This window comes from Argopecten irradians, chromosome 13, assembly GCF_041381155.1.
Source record: "Argopecten irradians isolate NY chromosome 13, Ai_NY, whole genome shotgun sequence".
NCBI classification, from domain to species: domain Eukaryota; kingdom Metazoa; phylum Mollusca; class Bivalvia; order Pectinida; family Pectinidae; genus Argopecten; species Argopecten irradians.
In genome coordinates, this window is record NC_091146.1 from 9,018,035 (window position 1) to 9,034,919 (window position 16,885).

The window sequence follows — 16,885 nt, forward strand, 5'->3', positions numbered from 1 at the left end:
TCTAATGTAACCATACAAGGCCCTTCACTAATGTCATATGTATAACCTATCGAGTCTAATGTAACCATACAAGGCCCTTCACTAATGTCATATGTATAACCTATCGAGTCTAATGTAACCATACAAGGCCCTTCACTAATGTCATATGTATAACCTATCGAGTCTAATGTAACCATACAAGGCCCTTCACTAATGTCATATGTATAACCTATCGAGTCTAATGTAACCATACAAGGCCCTTCACTAATGTCATATGTATAACCTATCGAGTCTAATGTAACATACAAGGCCTTCACTAATGTCAATGTACCTAAGTCTAATGTAACATACAAGGCCCTTCACTTGCATATGTATAACCTATCGAGTCTAATGTAACCATACAAGGCCCTTCACTAATGTCATATGTATAACCTATCGAGTCTAATGTAACCATACAAGGCCCTTCACTAATGTCATGTGTATAACCTATCGAGTCTAATGTAACCATACAAGGCCCTTCACTAATGTCATATGTATAACCTATCGAGTCTAATGTAACCATACAAGGCCCTTCACTAATGTCATATGTATAACCTATCGAGTCTAATGTAACCATACAAGGCCCTTCACTAATGTCATATGTATAACCTATCGAGTCTAATGTAACCATACAAGGCCCTTTACTAATGTCATATGTATAACCTATCGAGTCTAATGTAACCATACAAGGCCCTTCACTAATGTCATATGTATAACCTATCGAGTCTAATGTAACCATACAAGGCCCTTCACTAATGTCATATGTATAACCTATCGAGTCTAATGTAACCATACAAGGCCCTTCACTAATGTCATATGTATAACCTATCGAGTCTAATGTAACCATACAAGGCCCTTCACTAATGTCATATGTATAACCTATCGAGTCTAATGTAACCATACAAGGCCCTTCACTAATGTCATGTGTATAACCTATCGAGTCTAATGTAACCATACAAGGCCCTTCACTAATGTCATATGTATAACCTATCGAGTCTAATGTAACCATACAAGGCCCTTCACTAATGTCATATGTATAACCTATCGAGTCTAATGTAACCATACAAGGCCCTTCACTAATGTCATATGTATAACCTATCGAGTCTAATGTAACCATACAAGGCCCTTCACTAATGTCATATGTATAACCTATCGAGTCTAATGTAACCATACAAGGCCCTTCACTAATGTCATATGTATAACCTATCGAGTCTAATGTAACCATACAAGGCCCTTCACTAATGTCATATGTATAACCTATCGAGTCTAATGTAACCATACAAGGCCCTTCACTAATGTCATATGTATAACCTATCGAGTCTAATGTAACCATACAAGGCCCTTCACTAATGTCATATGTATAACCTATCGAGTCTAATGTAACCATACAAGGCCCTTCACTAATGTCATATGTATAACCTATCGAGTCTAATGTAACCATACAAGGCCCTTTACTAATGTCATATGTATAACCTATCGAGTCTAATGTAACCATACAAGGCCCTTCACTAATGTCATATGTATAACCTATCGAGTCTAATGTAACCATACAAGGCCCTTCACTAATGTCATATGTATAACCTATCGAGTCTAATGTAACCATACAAGGCCCTTCACTAATGTCATATGTATAACCTATCGAGTCTAATGTAACCATACAAGGCCCTTCACTAATGTCATATGTATAACCTATCGAGTCTAATGTAACCATACAAGGCCCTTCACTAATGTCATATGTATAACCTATCGAGTCTAATGTAACCATACAAGGCCCTTCACTAATGTCATATGTATAACCTATCGAGTCTAATGTAACCATACAAGGCCCTTCACTAATGTCATATGTATAACCTATCGAGTCTAATGTAACCATACAAGGCCCTTCACTAATGTCATATGTATAACCTATCGAGTCTAATGTAACCATACAAGGCCCTTCACTAATGTCATATGTATAACCTATCGAGTCTAATGTAACCATACAAGGCCCTTCACTAATGTCATATGTATAACCTATCGAGTCTAATGTAACCATACAAGGCCCTTCACTAATGTCATATGTATAACCTATCGAGTCTAATGTAACCATACAAGGCCCTTCACTAATGTCATATGTATAACCTATCGAGTCTAATGTAACCATACAAGGCCCTTCACTAATGTCATATGTATAACCTATCGAGTCTAATGTAACCATACAAGGCCCTTTACTAATGTCATATGTATAACCTATCGAGTCTAATGTAACCATACAAGGCCCTTCACTAATGTCATATGTATAACCTATCGAGTCTAATGTAACCATACAAGGCCCTTCACTAATGTCATATGTATAACCTATCGAGTCTAATGTAACCATACAAGGCCCTTCACTAATGTCATATGTATAACCTATCGAGTCTAATGTAACCATACAAGGCCCTTCACTAATGTCATATGTATAACCTATCGAGTCTAATGTAACCATACAAGGCCCTTCACTAATGTCATATGTATAACCTATCGAGTCTAATGTAACCATACAAGGCCCTTCACTAATGTCATATGTATAACCTATCGAGTCTAATGTAACCATACAAGGCCCTTCACTAATGTCATATGTATAACCTATCGAGTCTAATGTAACCATACAAGGCCCTTCACTAATGTCATATGTATAACCTATCGAGTCTAATGTAACCATACAAGGCCCTTCACTAATGTCATATGTATAACCTATCGAGTCTAATGTAACCATACAAGGCCCTTCACTAATGTCATATGTATAACCTATCGAGTCTAATGTAACCATACAAGGCCCTTCACTAATGTCATATGTATAACCTATCGAGTCTAATGTAACCATACAAGGCCCTTCACTAATGTCATATGTATAACCTATCGAGTCTAATGTAACCATACAAGGCCCTTCACTAATGTCATATGTATAACCTATCGAGTCTAATGTAACCATACAAGGCCCTTCACTAATGTCATATGTATAACCTATCGAGTCTAATGTAACCATACAATGCCCTTCACTAATGTCATATGTATAACCTATCGAGTCTAATGTAACCATACAAGGCCCTTCACTAATGTCATATGTATAACCTATCGAGTCTAATGTATCCATACAAGGCCCTTCACTAATGTCATATGTATAACCTATCGAGTCTAATGTAACCATACAAGGCCCTTCACTAATGTCATATGTATAACCTATCGAGTCTAATGTAACCATACAAGGCCCTTCACTAATGTCATATGTATAACCTATCGAGTCTAATGTAATCATACAAGGCCCTTCACTAATGTCATATGTATAACCTATCGAGTCTAATGTAACCATACAAGGCCCTTCACTAATGTCATATGTATAACCTATCGAGTCTAATGTAATCATACAAGGTCCTTCACTAATGTCATATGTATAACCTATCGAGTCTAATGTTTAAAGTAATCATGCAAGCTTAGGCACTTCATTTTAATCTTTTTTGCATTTATAACCTGCATAGTTCAAAGTTAAAAGGCATTACTCTGGACTCTTCAGCTCTACTTATCAAATTGACCTTCTGACCCCGCCCTTCGGGTGGGTGAGCCCCACACTTTGCAATATGAGTGTTATAAAATGCTAAGCATCGAAGAAGAAACCGTTGATATGAAAACAGCAAAATTAACACCTTTTGGCCCCATTCCTCTGGCCCACGGAATGCAAACAGGACAGACAGACAGAATAAGTAACAAGAAGCCCAGAGGGCCTGTATCGCTCACCTGGTTTGTAATACTAAGTAATGTTCTGTAAACAGAATCATTATTTGTCTTCTGAAGGATTTTAAAAAATAAATCTATTTCCCCTTTTGAGCCCCAATCATCTGCACCAGAGGACGGGGTCAGAGCCAAAATGTATAGAAACTGTGTTCCCCTTCCCAAAAGGATGTTTCTGGCCAAATTTGGTGAAAAAACCATGCAGATTGTTATGACTAGTAGCGATTTAAATTATTTACCTCTATTTCTCCTAGTGGGCCACGCCCCTCCTGCCTCCGGGGGTCAGAACCAAATTTATACAAACTTTGTTTGTTCTACTTCCCCTAAGGATGTTTCTAGCTAAATTTGAATATTTTCCATGTAGAACTCATGACAAGTAGCGATTTAAAGATTTTACCTCTATTTCCCCTATTAGGCACTACCGTTCCAGCCCCCAAGTTGTCAGCACCAAAATTTATACAGATCTGTTCCCCATTCTCCTAGGATGTTTCTGGACAAATTTGGTTAAAACCATGCAGATTGTTATGACTAGTAGCGATTTAAATTATTTACCTCTATTTCTCCTTGTGGGCCACGTCTGCCTCCGGGGGTCAGAACCAAATTTATACAAACTTTGTTTGTTCTACTTCCCCTAAGGATGCTTATAGCTAAATTTGAATACTATCCATGCAAAACTCTATGGCAATTAGCGATTTAAAGCATTGACCTCTATATCTCATATTAGGCCATATCCCTCCTGTCCCCAGGGTCAGCACCATAATATATACAAACTCTGTTTCCCTTCCCCAGAGGATGTTTCTGGGCAAATCATTTGATTAAAATCCATGCAGAATACTATGACAAGTAGCGATTTAAAAGATTTGCCTCTAATTCCCGTAGTGGGACACGCCCCTCCTGCCTCAGGTGGATCAGGGCCAAAATGTATACAAACTCTGTTCCCTTCCCCTAAGGATGTTTCTGGCCAAATCTGTTAACAATCAATGCAGAACTCTACGCTAAAAATGAACAGACAGACAAACGTCAGGAAAAAGGACAGAAAAAAAGACAAAGGGACTACTGAATGACATGCAGTCAGAATATGGGATAGAGAAACAGAAGAATTGACATACACGGACAGATAGACAGATAGAGATAAATGGATCTATATGTATGATAAAGGGAATCAAGTTTACAATCCATACTTACCGTATCAAACCATCTAAGCAATTCTGCACAGCGTTTATAGGTTGTGATAAAGCATTCTCCTGCATGTATTGATCTATCTTCCGATGTCATGTCTGTATATATATTAGCTGTAGCAAGACTTAGACTATCTATCTCAGCTTGCTTACAGTAGGGAAATGGAATGTTATCCAGATACTTGTGTGTACTCTGCATGTTCTGGATTGCTGCCAACAAGTTGTTCCGCACTATGGTCGCCTCCTGGTAACGCTTCTGAATGTCACTGCATATTAAACAAACAAAAATTGTATGGTCTACCACTTTCGCTCTTTTTGTCATAATGAAAACTGTTTCAGTGTTTTTGTTACACATTTTTATCCATTTGTCCAAGGTTTAAACTTTCTAATTTTACCACTTTTTTAAAGTTGCAACACTGGAAGTATTTTATCATAATAGTAAAAACAATCTTTTTAACATTACATGTGAAAAATAGGCTCGAAAGATACCGAATCATTCCGAACTCTTCTGAATATCGTCGTGACTATCTTGAAGTAACACGAGAAACCAAGAGAAAATGTCAACAATTTTTCGTAAACAAAACATGAGGTCGACTCGATCTACAAAGAAAATAATGATCGCATATTACAATATTTGATACACACATATTAGATGTTTCAAATACTCGCTCTGTGGACATATACCAGCATGATATGCTCATATTAGCCAGAAGGAAAACGTAAACATGTACGTGCACTTACGCTAGTTACTTGGATCACCACGTGCAGGTCGTGTCGACGTCAGTCACGTGATACGATTCGGAATTCCGACAAAACCCGAAAGTACTGAACATGGCAGTGATTCAAAACCAGGGATATATGATCCCTAGATTCCGGCTCTCTTATAGGCCGACATATACTTTTGGGGAGCTTAATCATCAAGTTACATGTCCATGATCAAATTTCAAATGTTTAAGCGACAAATCGTGACAGTGAAATTAGCACGAGATATAACTTTAATTCATTAAATTTCTCGAAATAAAATATAATGTATAACGGTGAACACAAAAGTTTCATTCAATTTTGACATTTTTACTCGCTTTTGACCAATCGGAATGCAGCATCGACAGTTGAAATATCATTTTGATTGTCATGTCATCAGTTTGGGCAAGTAACTCTGTAAAATACAACGGTTCGCAAATATATCAAAGTTTCCGCCTCGCTCGATAAAACATAACTGATATCTATCAAGAAACAAGGAACAGGCTCTATGTAAACAGATTTGTGTTATAAGTAGCAGAGACCTAACAACTGTGAGAGATCCTGTATAACTATCAACAGACTACAATTTCAACAGGAAATTCAAATCAAACCTTTGGATCAACTACACATGTTGCATATGATACATTGTGTTTAGTAATTAGACATATCAAAATGCGCAATTTCTTCTTCTTTTGTTGAAGTGTCAGAGCTCTGAAGATAAAGTGCAATTAACACTGTGGAGAGGGTTCAAATGTTTGTGGACGTGGCAGTGTTTATTTATTCTGGATGTAAACTGGAAAAAGCATTAAAACTATGTACAATTTAAAGCATGGGATTCTGTAGAGAGAGAAGTTGAAGCTCGAGACAGTCGATTTAAAAGGTATTTAAATCGGGAGACCAAGCAATATCAGATGGTAAAGAATTCCATGTGATAATAGTTCGAGGGAAGCATTTATAGTTGTACGTAACAGCACTGATGTGTTGGAACCTGTGGGCTCCGTTGCGTCTTCTGTCGCCCATAGTAAGGTAGTCTGTTGGTGTTATTGCTAGGTGTTTATTTACGATTTTGTATAACATGGTAAGCCTCAGGCTTTGGCCCTCAGTTGTGAAAGTGGCTTCCAGTCTAGAGAACGGATCATAGATGGTACATAGCCAGGCTCCCTAGTCCTGCAGTTGCTATATACATACCGAGCAGTCCGTCGTTGAGCAGATTCTAGCAGCATAATGTTATCTGTAGATTGAGGGTCCCAATATGAAAAGTCTTACTCGATAGTAGGTCTTACAAGGGTATAGTATATGTTTTACATGTTGCGACTTAAGAAGTCTAATGTCTTGTCAGCTTTACTTACAATGGAGCTGATGTGACTGCTCCAGCTAAGGTCAAAGGACTTCAGTGTATCACTTGTAATCATTTTGATGGTAGATTTGCTTTTAGTGATGTTGATAATACAGCATTGAAATTCATCTGTCATTGTCTTTCCATGCTTGGCTGTTGTCAAGGTCAGATTGTAGTGTCTTGCAATTTCTCAGTGATTTGGTGTTCTTATAGAGAAGTCAATCATCTGCAAAAAGTTAAATGTCACATGACAACAAATCGACGATGTCATTGATACGTACAAAAAATAGTAAAGGACTGATGATCGTCCCTTGGGGTACCCCTGATAGAACTGGGGCTTTGTCTGCTTTTGTTCCATTTCATAAGACTAATTGGGTACGTTATCGCAGGGATGATCTTATCCAGGAGGATTATACATATTATAATGTCATAGTAGTGAAATTTTGACAAAAGCCTCTCGTGAGGGACTTCGCCAAAATCTTTTGAGAAGTCTAAAAGTGTAATGTCTGTTTGGGTTTTAGTTTCAAGGTTACGACAGAGGTCATTTACAGTTAGAATTAATAGAGTTTCTGTTGTGTATCTGGGCCAGTAGCTTTGTGAATGTTTATATTATTTAATAGTTTGAGCACACCGTTTTCAGTAACTAGGGCCAGTAGCTTTGTGAATGTTTATATTATTTAATAGTTTGAGCACACCGTTTTCAGTAACTAGGGCCAGTAGCTTTGTGAATGTTTATATTATTTAATAGTTTGAGCACACCGTTTTCAGTAACTAGGGCCAGTAGCTTTGTGAATGTTTATATTATTTAATAGTTTGAGCACACCATTTTCAGGAACTAGGGCCAGTAGCTTTGTGAATGTTTATATTATTTAATAGTTTGAGCACACCGTTTTCAGTAACTAGGGCCAGTAGCTTTGTGAATGTTTATATTATTTAATAGTTTGAGCACACCGTTTTCAGTTTGAGCATACCCATTTTTCAGTAACTAGGGCCAGTAGCTTTGTGAATGTTTATATTATTTAATAGTTTGAGCACACCGTTTTCAGTAAACTAGGGCCAGTAGCTTTGTGAATTGTTTTATTTATTTAATAGTAACTAGGGCCAGTAGTCTTTGTGAATGTTTATATTATTTAATAGTTTGAGCACCCACACGGTTTTCAGTAACGATAGGGCCAGTAGCTTTGTGAATGTTTATATTTATTTAATAGTTTGAGCATACCGTTTTCAGTAACTAGGGCCAGTAGCTTTGTGAACTAGTAATAGTTTGAGCACACCGTTTTCAGTAAACTAGGGCCAGTAGCTTTGTGAATGTTTATATTATTTAATAGTTTGAGCACACCATTTTCAGTAACTAGGGCCAGTAGCTTTGTGAATGTTTACATTATTTAATAGTTTGAGCACACCGTTTTCAGTAACTAGGGCCAGTAGCTTTGTGAATGTTTATATTATTTAATAGTTTGAGCATACCATTTTCAGTAACTAGGGCCAGTAGCTTTGTGAATGTTTATATTATTTAATAGTTTGAGCACAACGTTTTCAGTAACTAGGGCCAGAAGCTTTGTGAATGTTTATATTATTTAATAGTTTGAACACACCGTTTTCAGTTACTAAAGCCAGTAGCTTTGTGAATGTTTACATTATTTAATAGTTTGAGCACACCATTTTCAGTAACTAGGGCCAGTAGCTTTGTGAATGTTTATATTATTTAACAGTTTGAGCACACCATTTTCAGTAACTAGGGCCAGTAGCTTTGTGAATGTTTACATTATTTAATAGTTTGAGCACACCATTTTCAGTTACTAGGGCCAGTAGCTTTGTGAATGTTTACATTATTTAATAGTTTGAGCACACCATTTTAAGTAAATACGGCAAGTAACTTTGTGAATGTTTATATTATTTAATAGTTTGAACACACCGTTTTCAGTAACTAGGGCCAGTAGCTTTGTGAATGTTAATATTATTTAATAGTTTGAGCACACCATTTTCAGTAACTAGGGCCAGTAGTTTTGTCAGTGAATGTTTATATTATTTAATAGTTTGAGCCACACCATTTTCAGTAACTAGGGCCAGTAGCTTTGTGAATGTTTACATTATTAATAGTTTGAGCGCACCGTTTTCAGTAACTAGGGGCCAGTAGCTTTGTGAATGTTTATATTATTTAATAGTTTGAACACACCGTTTTCAGTTACTAGAGCCCAGTAGCTTTGTGAATGTTTACATTATTTAATAGTCTTGAGCACACCATTTTTCAGTAACTACGGCAAGTAGCTTTGTGAATGTTTTTATCTTATATACAGGTTTGAGCACACCATTTTCAGTAACTAGAGGCCAGTAGCTTTGTGAATGTTTACATTATTTAATAGTTTGAGCGAACATTCGTTTTCAGTTACTAGGGCCAGTAGAACTTTGTGAATGTTTACATTATTTAATTGTGTCAGCACACCATCTTCCAGTCTCCTACTAGAAGGCAAGTAGCTTTGTGAGATGTTTTATATCTTTTAATCTAGATCTGGGCACAATCCAGATCTTCCTCCCACCTGTAATCTAGCGGCAGTAGCTTCTGTGGTATGCTTTAAACATTCCCTATTTAATAGTTTGAGCACCATACCGTTTTCTAGTAACTTAGGGACTAGAAGTCTTGTGAATGCTTTTATATTTATGTAATAGTTTGAGCACCACGCAATCTTCAAGTAACATAGGGCCTGTAGCTTTTGTGAATGTCTCCCTACATTATTTAATAGTTCTGCCTCGCAATCAACACCGTTCTCTACTGAAACTCTCCGGGCACGTAGCTTTGTGTAATGTTTTATTATTATTTAATAGTTTGAACTATACTCACCGTTTTCTGTTATCAATGGGCTAGTAGCATTTGTGAATGGTTTTATTATTCTTAATTCCCGTCCTCCTGGGCACACGTTTTTCTAGTAAACTTAGGGCTAGTAGCCTTTGTGAATGCCTTTATAATCTTTTTAATAGTTTGACGCACATCCGTTTTCAGTAACTCCCAGGGCTTGGCAGCTCTATTGGTCGATGTTTAATATTATTTAATATGTTTGAGCACTACCCGTTCTTCAGTAAACTAGGGCTAGTTGCTTTGTGGAATGTTTTATATTTTTTAGAATAGTATGAGCACAACCGTTTTCAGTAACTCGGCGCTAGTAGCTTTGCTGGAATGGTCTTAATATTATTTAATAGTTTAAGCACACCGTGTCTCAGTTGTAAACTAGGGCCAGTAGCTTTCGTGAAATTGTTCTATATTATTTAATAGTTTGGAACACACCGTTTTCTGCCACCCACCCCCCCAACCCACTTAGGGGCTTATGCTTTGGTGGAATGTTTATATTATTTAATAGTTTGAGCACATCCGTTTTCAGTAACTAGGAGCCAGTAGCTTTGTGAAATGTTTATATTATTTAATAGTTTGAGCACACCTCGATTTTCAGTAACTTAGGGCCAGTAGCTTTGTGAATGTTTATATTATTTAATTGAGCACACCGTTTTTCAGTAAGTAGGGCACAGTGCTTTGTGAATGGTTTATATTTATTAATAGTTTGAACACACCGTTTTCAGTATAAACTAAGATAGCTTTGCATTGGAGTAAATGGGCTGTCTGGAATTTTGGGATGTTGGCGGAGTCTTCTTCGATGTTGTAAATGAAGTTGTATAAAGTATCTTAGCTTTGTTTGATTCGTCTGAACTATGGCAGGCCATCTGCATGGTTTCTGTTTGGTGGAATGTTCGGAATGGTTCAAGAGTCAGTTTTTCCTCCTTATATATCTCCAAATTTGTTTAGGGTTTCCCTTTGCCTGAGGACTGATGATTCTCTGCATATATTGACTACGTGCCTTTCTGGTTTCTTTTTGCATTCTTGATTTGATGTTTCGTAATATCTTTCCCAGGCTTGTGGGGTTTTCGGATTATCTTACTTTGTCATATGCTCTCCGTTTTTATCCGATAATCAATTATGTTGATTATTTGCCCTTGGATTTATGAATTTAAAACGAGAGAGCTGGTTTAGGGACATACTTTCTATGGCTGAAGTGATACTGTTTTTGAAGAGGTCAAATCTATGACTGATATCAATATTTTCTGTTAAAATAGTGTTCAAGCCATCCTTGATATAGAATTGCAGCATCTTATCGATATCAGCGTTATCCCAGAGTAGTAATGGTTCTTCTTGATTGTTTTTAGGCGAGGTGGACATTCTGATATCTATCAATACAATATGACGCCCTGACAATCCGGGCAAAAACTTACATTTACATGTATTGATTTAAACATATTTTTATTGTTCAACATAACAATAGGGATAAGGCACAAGTAATCTCAACTTAGAAACGCCTTCTCTAGTCATGTATTGACTAGAGCTGGCCTATTGGAAAGGAACAAATCAAGAGTGTTGTTGAGTCTAGTTGGAAAGTCAAGTTTTAGTTCAAGCTACAGATCATTGAACATAGAAAGAAATTGTCCGCTCATGGATTTTGGTTAATTATTACTAGAAATGTGATCTGCTAGCCAAGAAATAACACAGAGATTGAAGTCGCCACCAATCCATAGTTGATGATTAGGAATTCCCTTTACAAAGGATAACACTTTATTGATTATGACTCATGTCCTATCCGGGCCTCGAATTCACGATCACACACTTCACTCATGAAATGTTAATCCCATAAAAAGACATTTAATGAAATCGAGTTGATTTTAATTTTATGAGAAATATTTTTCTCTCATTCCTACACGTATAATACTGTCTGGTCCAGGACAATACACTCATGTCGAGTGAAGCTGTACATAGGTATTAAACACGTCTGACAATATATGCCAATATATAATCAAGGTGATTAACTCGATTGGCCAGATAAAACAACTCAATTACGGGGAAAATGTGTTTGTGAAATAACTGTTGAAGTTATGTAGCTGGCATTTGTCTAGATTATTTATCTTTATTTTGGAATATAGTTTACCGTAGACCATATTGTAGAAGTGTTGTAATGTACCCAAGGACACATCGGAAAATTGTCAAATTTCGATTAGTCGGACACGCATCTGTCCGGCGAACACCAACCCGCGACTCAAGAGGAAAACTGATGAACTATGAGTGCATATCAACGTCAGTCCTTTGAATTAATGCATCTTGGACTTAAAAACCAACTTACTTGTAACTTTGTCCACACTATAAAACTATCCTGTCACTCGCTCCTTGCTGTTAATTATTATATATATATATTTGTACACCTGTATATGCATACATGTACATGATTTCCGCCAGGTATGTCTTGGCGGCACACACAAACAGTGTAATTATGTCTCATTCTCACGAATTGTATGTGCTCGGATCATAAGGTTTAATTTTACTGACGTATAAATCGTTCTTTTACTTTGAATATAGATACACCTATATTATTTCTGAGCAAATATTAACATTGTAATGCTATCTGACCATTTTGAACTTTATAACAGTCATACTAATTAATATATCAAAATAATTCGCGGATATTTATTTGAAATCGCGAATTTAAGTCGATCGCGAAATTCGTGAAAGTAAATAGCATGCAAATAAAAGTTGGTATATTTAAGCATTGATGTCACTATTTTTGAACTTCATCAGGGTATGAAAGAAATTTTGTTTGCAAACTGTATGCAAACAAAATAAATTTCATAACCCGATGAAGCTCAAGAATAGTGACACCAATGCTTATAATTAAAACGTCATTCGCGCCATTCTCGGATTTTTTTCTTCATAATATATGACGAAAAAGTATCAGCCAATCAGAAAGTCGGATTTAGTATGAAAACAAATAAAAATTAATTATAGAAGTGATGAATGAACGTAAACATATTTCCATTCGCGATTCTAGTATTGCATATATATTTACCATTTAATTCCTCTCATTTCGGTCCATCCTTTTGTAGCAGTGTTGAGTTGGTTACAAGCATGGCTCAGTAACACCCGACCATTTGTCCATTTGTAGCGAGCAATGTCGATTCTCTGTTTCCTTTCTCGATGCATTTCGAGATCTGCTTCAAGTTCATTCTCTAAAGCACTTCCATAACTGCCATTGAAGATAGAGTCTGAAAAGCAGTATAATGTTTAGGTAATCAGTATTATGTAATTGGGTGGAGAAACAGTTATATCAATACCCCTTCCACAAATACATTGTATAGTTAAATATACAATAAATATATTACCTTATTGATGACCAATCATTCCATATGAAATTTATGAGTCTCAGAAGTGTTTATTTAATTTGCCGACCTTGGCCAGCTCAATTAAAACTTTGGGATGAGTTTCATAAAATTTCATATGAAATTAACGCAAGATACTTTTATGACATTATTATAAAGCCAGAAGAGTTACGTGTAATTATAAGTTTAGCCCCTATATATATAGCTGGGTGATCGGGTGGTGTAGTGGTTAAGCCACTCGCCTTTCACCTAGCCGGCTGGGGTTCGATCCCTGGCATGGACGTGAAAAGGTTAGGGGTCACCTGCCTGATCACGTGAGTTTACTCCGGGCACTCCGGTTTCCTCCCACACTAAGATCCCTCACGCGCTTACATCCGGGCCATCGAGAGTGATTTACATAAGTTGTATAAATAAAGTTTATATTTTATATACAGTAAAACCCCTCTAACTCGAACCCGGATTCCTCGAATACCCCCTATTCGTCGAACTGGTCGTATTCGGCTCGCCGACCATGGGTCCAACCGTTGATGAATCACTGTAAATCAAATACCGCTCAATGAAATAGCCTCGAATATGCTATTTCCGATGTCGAATACAATTTTTATTCCCCCCTGCGAACAGAAAATAGGGATCTCCAACGTTTCTATCACACAACTCAAAGTAGTATTTACCCAATTGTATTGTTCGATCAAGATTGTGCTTTGGCCCTTGAGAATTTGTGTTTTACCTGTGTCACTTGCCACACATCGACTGCCGAATGAACCGCACATGAAATAATTGTACTAATCACATATCTTGGAGTCTTTGTATTACCATGTGTATGCGGTTATCAAAGCTTTGTAGGGAAATTAATCAACGGGGCGATTAACCGTACCATAGTCATCTCATTATTCCCATACATACTGACGAGCCGCCCCCTAATCTTGTCGTTTGGATTGATTATTAAACTTTATTTGGAGGGCGGGAACCATTTTCAGTAAGGGCATTTAATTTATTGATAAGTCTCTCGTTAATATTCTTCGCCCTTGTGTTTTATTTGTGTTTGCCTGTGGTGTTAAATATGAATAACTATCTGGTTAATGTGTTGATCCGTTTGTTAATAGAAAAAGCCATTGCCATTGATGAAATGGCAAAAAGAGGCATGGAAGAATGAAGATAGATTATTTGCCTGACGTCCACTCAACCTTAATATATAATTTTTTTGTTTTTAAAAAAAATCTTTGTTGCGTTTCAATTCGAATATGGCCTGAGCTAGCACACATGGTTAGTTGATTGAAAAGATGCTAAACTGAATAGTCATAACATATATGGCAAGAGTATGATTTTATCAGTGCGTCGCTTGGTTTCTGTTTTCCGGGTTGTTAAAATTGTATTTTGTAACCTTTACTCGGGTAAACGACATAGATACACTTGTTGCCTAACCTTAACGCCCTATTCATATACTAAAATCAGACATACTAGAAAGTATTCATTTTCATATATTGTCCATGTAACATATGACTTGGGTTTATATTCAACATTATCTTGTGAGTATGTATTGTTGTAAATGTGCTTTAAATGATTTGTGATAAATTTAAACTATAATAAGAATAATGTACTCCTTGCTATGACCATTTTGGATTAGGTGGCATTAATCCTAGCGATGACATGACATCGCCGTTACTAGGCTGACCCCTGCACCCTGATTGCGCGATTGAATTAAGCCCTTCTCATATGCATTATCTATACGCTCTCAATTTATGTCTTGTATACTTATATTTTTTTTCAAACTTGATATTAACTATCGAATAAATCGCTTCCGAACTAAGAGAAATCCAAAATGCTGCCTGGAAAGCATCGGGGTAATTAAAATGTCGCATATGTCCGCCTGACTTTGCTGTGCTTTGTCATTAAGTTTAAGATGCCCCAGACATTCTTCTGCACTGTCGGTCCGTGAGACCAACCTCTACATTGAAGTAGATGAATAACCTGTATTCCGTCGATATATTTACCTTGCGTCCCCTGCGCTGTTTCGTGTGTATAGGGTTAGGTTTTACTGTATATATAGCTACCGCATTGTTGATTTATTACATAACTATTATGGAATATTTTTAAAAAATTGAAAGTAAAACAAAATGAAGGAAAAGTGAAATGCAGCATAATTATGGCCTACAGCATCTGAATCATACAATAATTAGGTGTGTGGAGGTGATAAAAATGGCCTTTAGCTATACTGTATATTCCAAGGTTGTTAAGGATTAGACTTGTACTTTTTAAGAAAAAGAGCTAAGTATAGTTTAGCACCACTAAGTTTCACAGCCTCTGTATCCCACACCCTGAAATGAATCATACAACAATTGGGTGTATTGAGGTGATAATGCTGTCCTTTAGTTAAGTTTGGTTGGGATCGGACATACACTTTTTGAGAAACAGAGTTAAACCCAGAACTTTGAAGTTAAACGTTGACGACAACACTGCTGTTGCCGTTGGCAAAGTAAAACCATAATATCGTCTTTGCGAACTGTCATTGCGGGCAATACAAAAATCAACATTTTGAAGAAATTAAATGGTAGACAGTGTACATATTGTAACGAAGCTGCGGTGCGCTTCGTTGCTATATATTCCGGAAATTATATTAACCGAGACTTTGGCGGGAATTTGCTGTGCACGAGATCTCGGGACTGCGCCGAGGCTTTCAGTTTTTCTACCGGGCCTTGAGAGGTGAGGGTTGTGTTTTTGAAAACCTATGTAATTTTTATATATTTGTCGCCCATCCTTTCCCTAATTTGCTGTTATCGTATAGTATGGAAATGCATCAACATTACTGTGTGTGTATTTTTCGCTGTCAGTCGATATTTTTGCTATATTTTTGAGTTTGAAATACTTGTGAAATTGTGCAATGTCGGACTTGGCATGTCTCGCTTTTAGACGGGTTTCGATAGTAAGTAAAAGTCTTCACTCTTGTGTTGAGAGCCGTTGGTAGGCTGGAAAAGAGTGGGAGCCTCCTGTGTTGAGTTTCGGGGTTAACCGTTAAGGAGATATTTTGAGAATCTTCGCTGGAGAACGGTGTTTGTGAAATTGGAGGTTAAACTATCGATAATCGGCCCGGTGTGTAGCGCCACGTGCTCGGTCTTTCATTGATGGGTAGGAGTTAATTCTGGTAGCGAAAACGTGAGAATATTAGCAGCAAAATTGTCCATTTCACAGTACTTCCCACTGAGCCACGCGGGTATTTTCTTGTTGTCACCTTTACACATGTTAAATATTAATAAACTGTTAAATGAATTTGATGTCGTCCATTGTCCATACTCACTAGTACCTTTGAATATTGTAGCGAGACATAGGAATCTGCAAGCTAACGCGGCAGTCGAACCCAGAGCAAAACAAATTAATTGTATCATTCTTACTCTACGCTAATGACTGCGGTCGTAGCGAAACAAGTCGTTACAATTTGGCGCCCAACGTGGGGCCCTAATTAACTAATTAATTAATTTGAATTTTTGATTGTTGACTTACTTGCTCGTTTATTTACTACGCGGTGTGACGAGTCCCTGTGTTTGTGAAATTTATACAGGTGAACTGTTTACGTTTCGGTTGAGTGGTTACGCTTGTGTGTATAATTTCTCAGGTGTGAGCTATTTATAGCTTGCACTGTGTTTCTCTATTGTATTCTAGATTTAGTCTGGTTAGCTTGATTAAC

The 16,885-nt window shown here is 37.0% G+C and overlaps 1 protein-coding gene across 2 annotated transcripts in view; it reads right to left on the minus strand.

The window, feature by feature from the left end:
- LOC138306273 (GRIP1-associated protein 1-like) overlaps window positions 1-16,885 on the minus strand; it is an 81,402-nt gene that overhangs the window by 17,952 nt on the left and 46,565 nt on the right. The window lies entirely within an intron of this gene.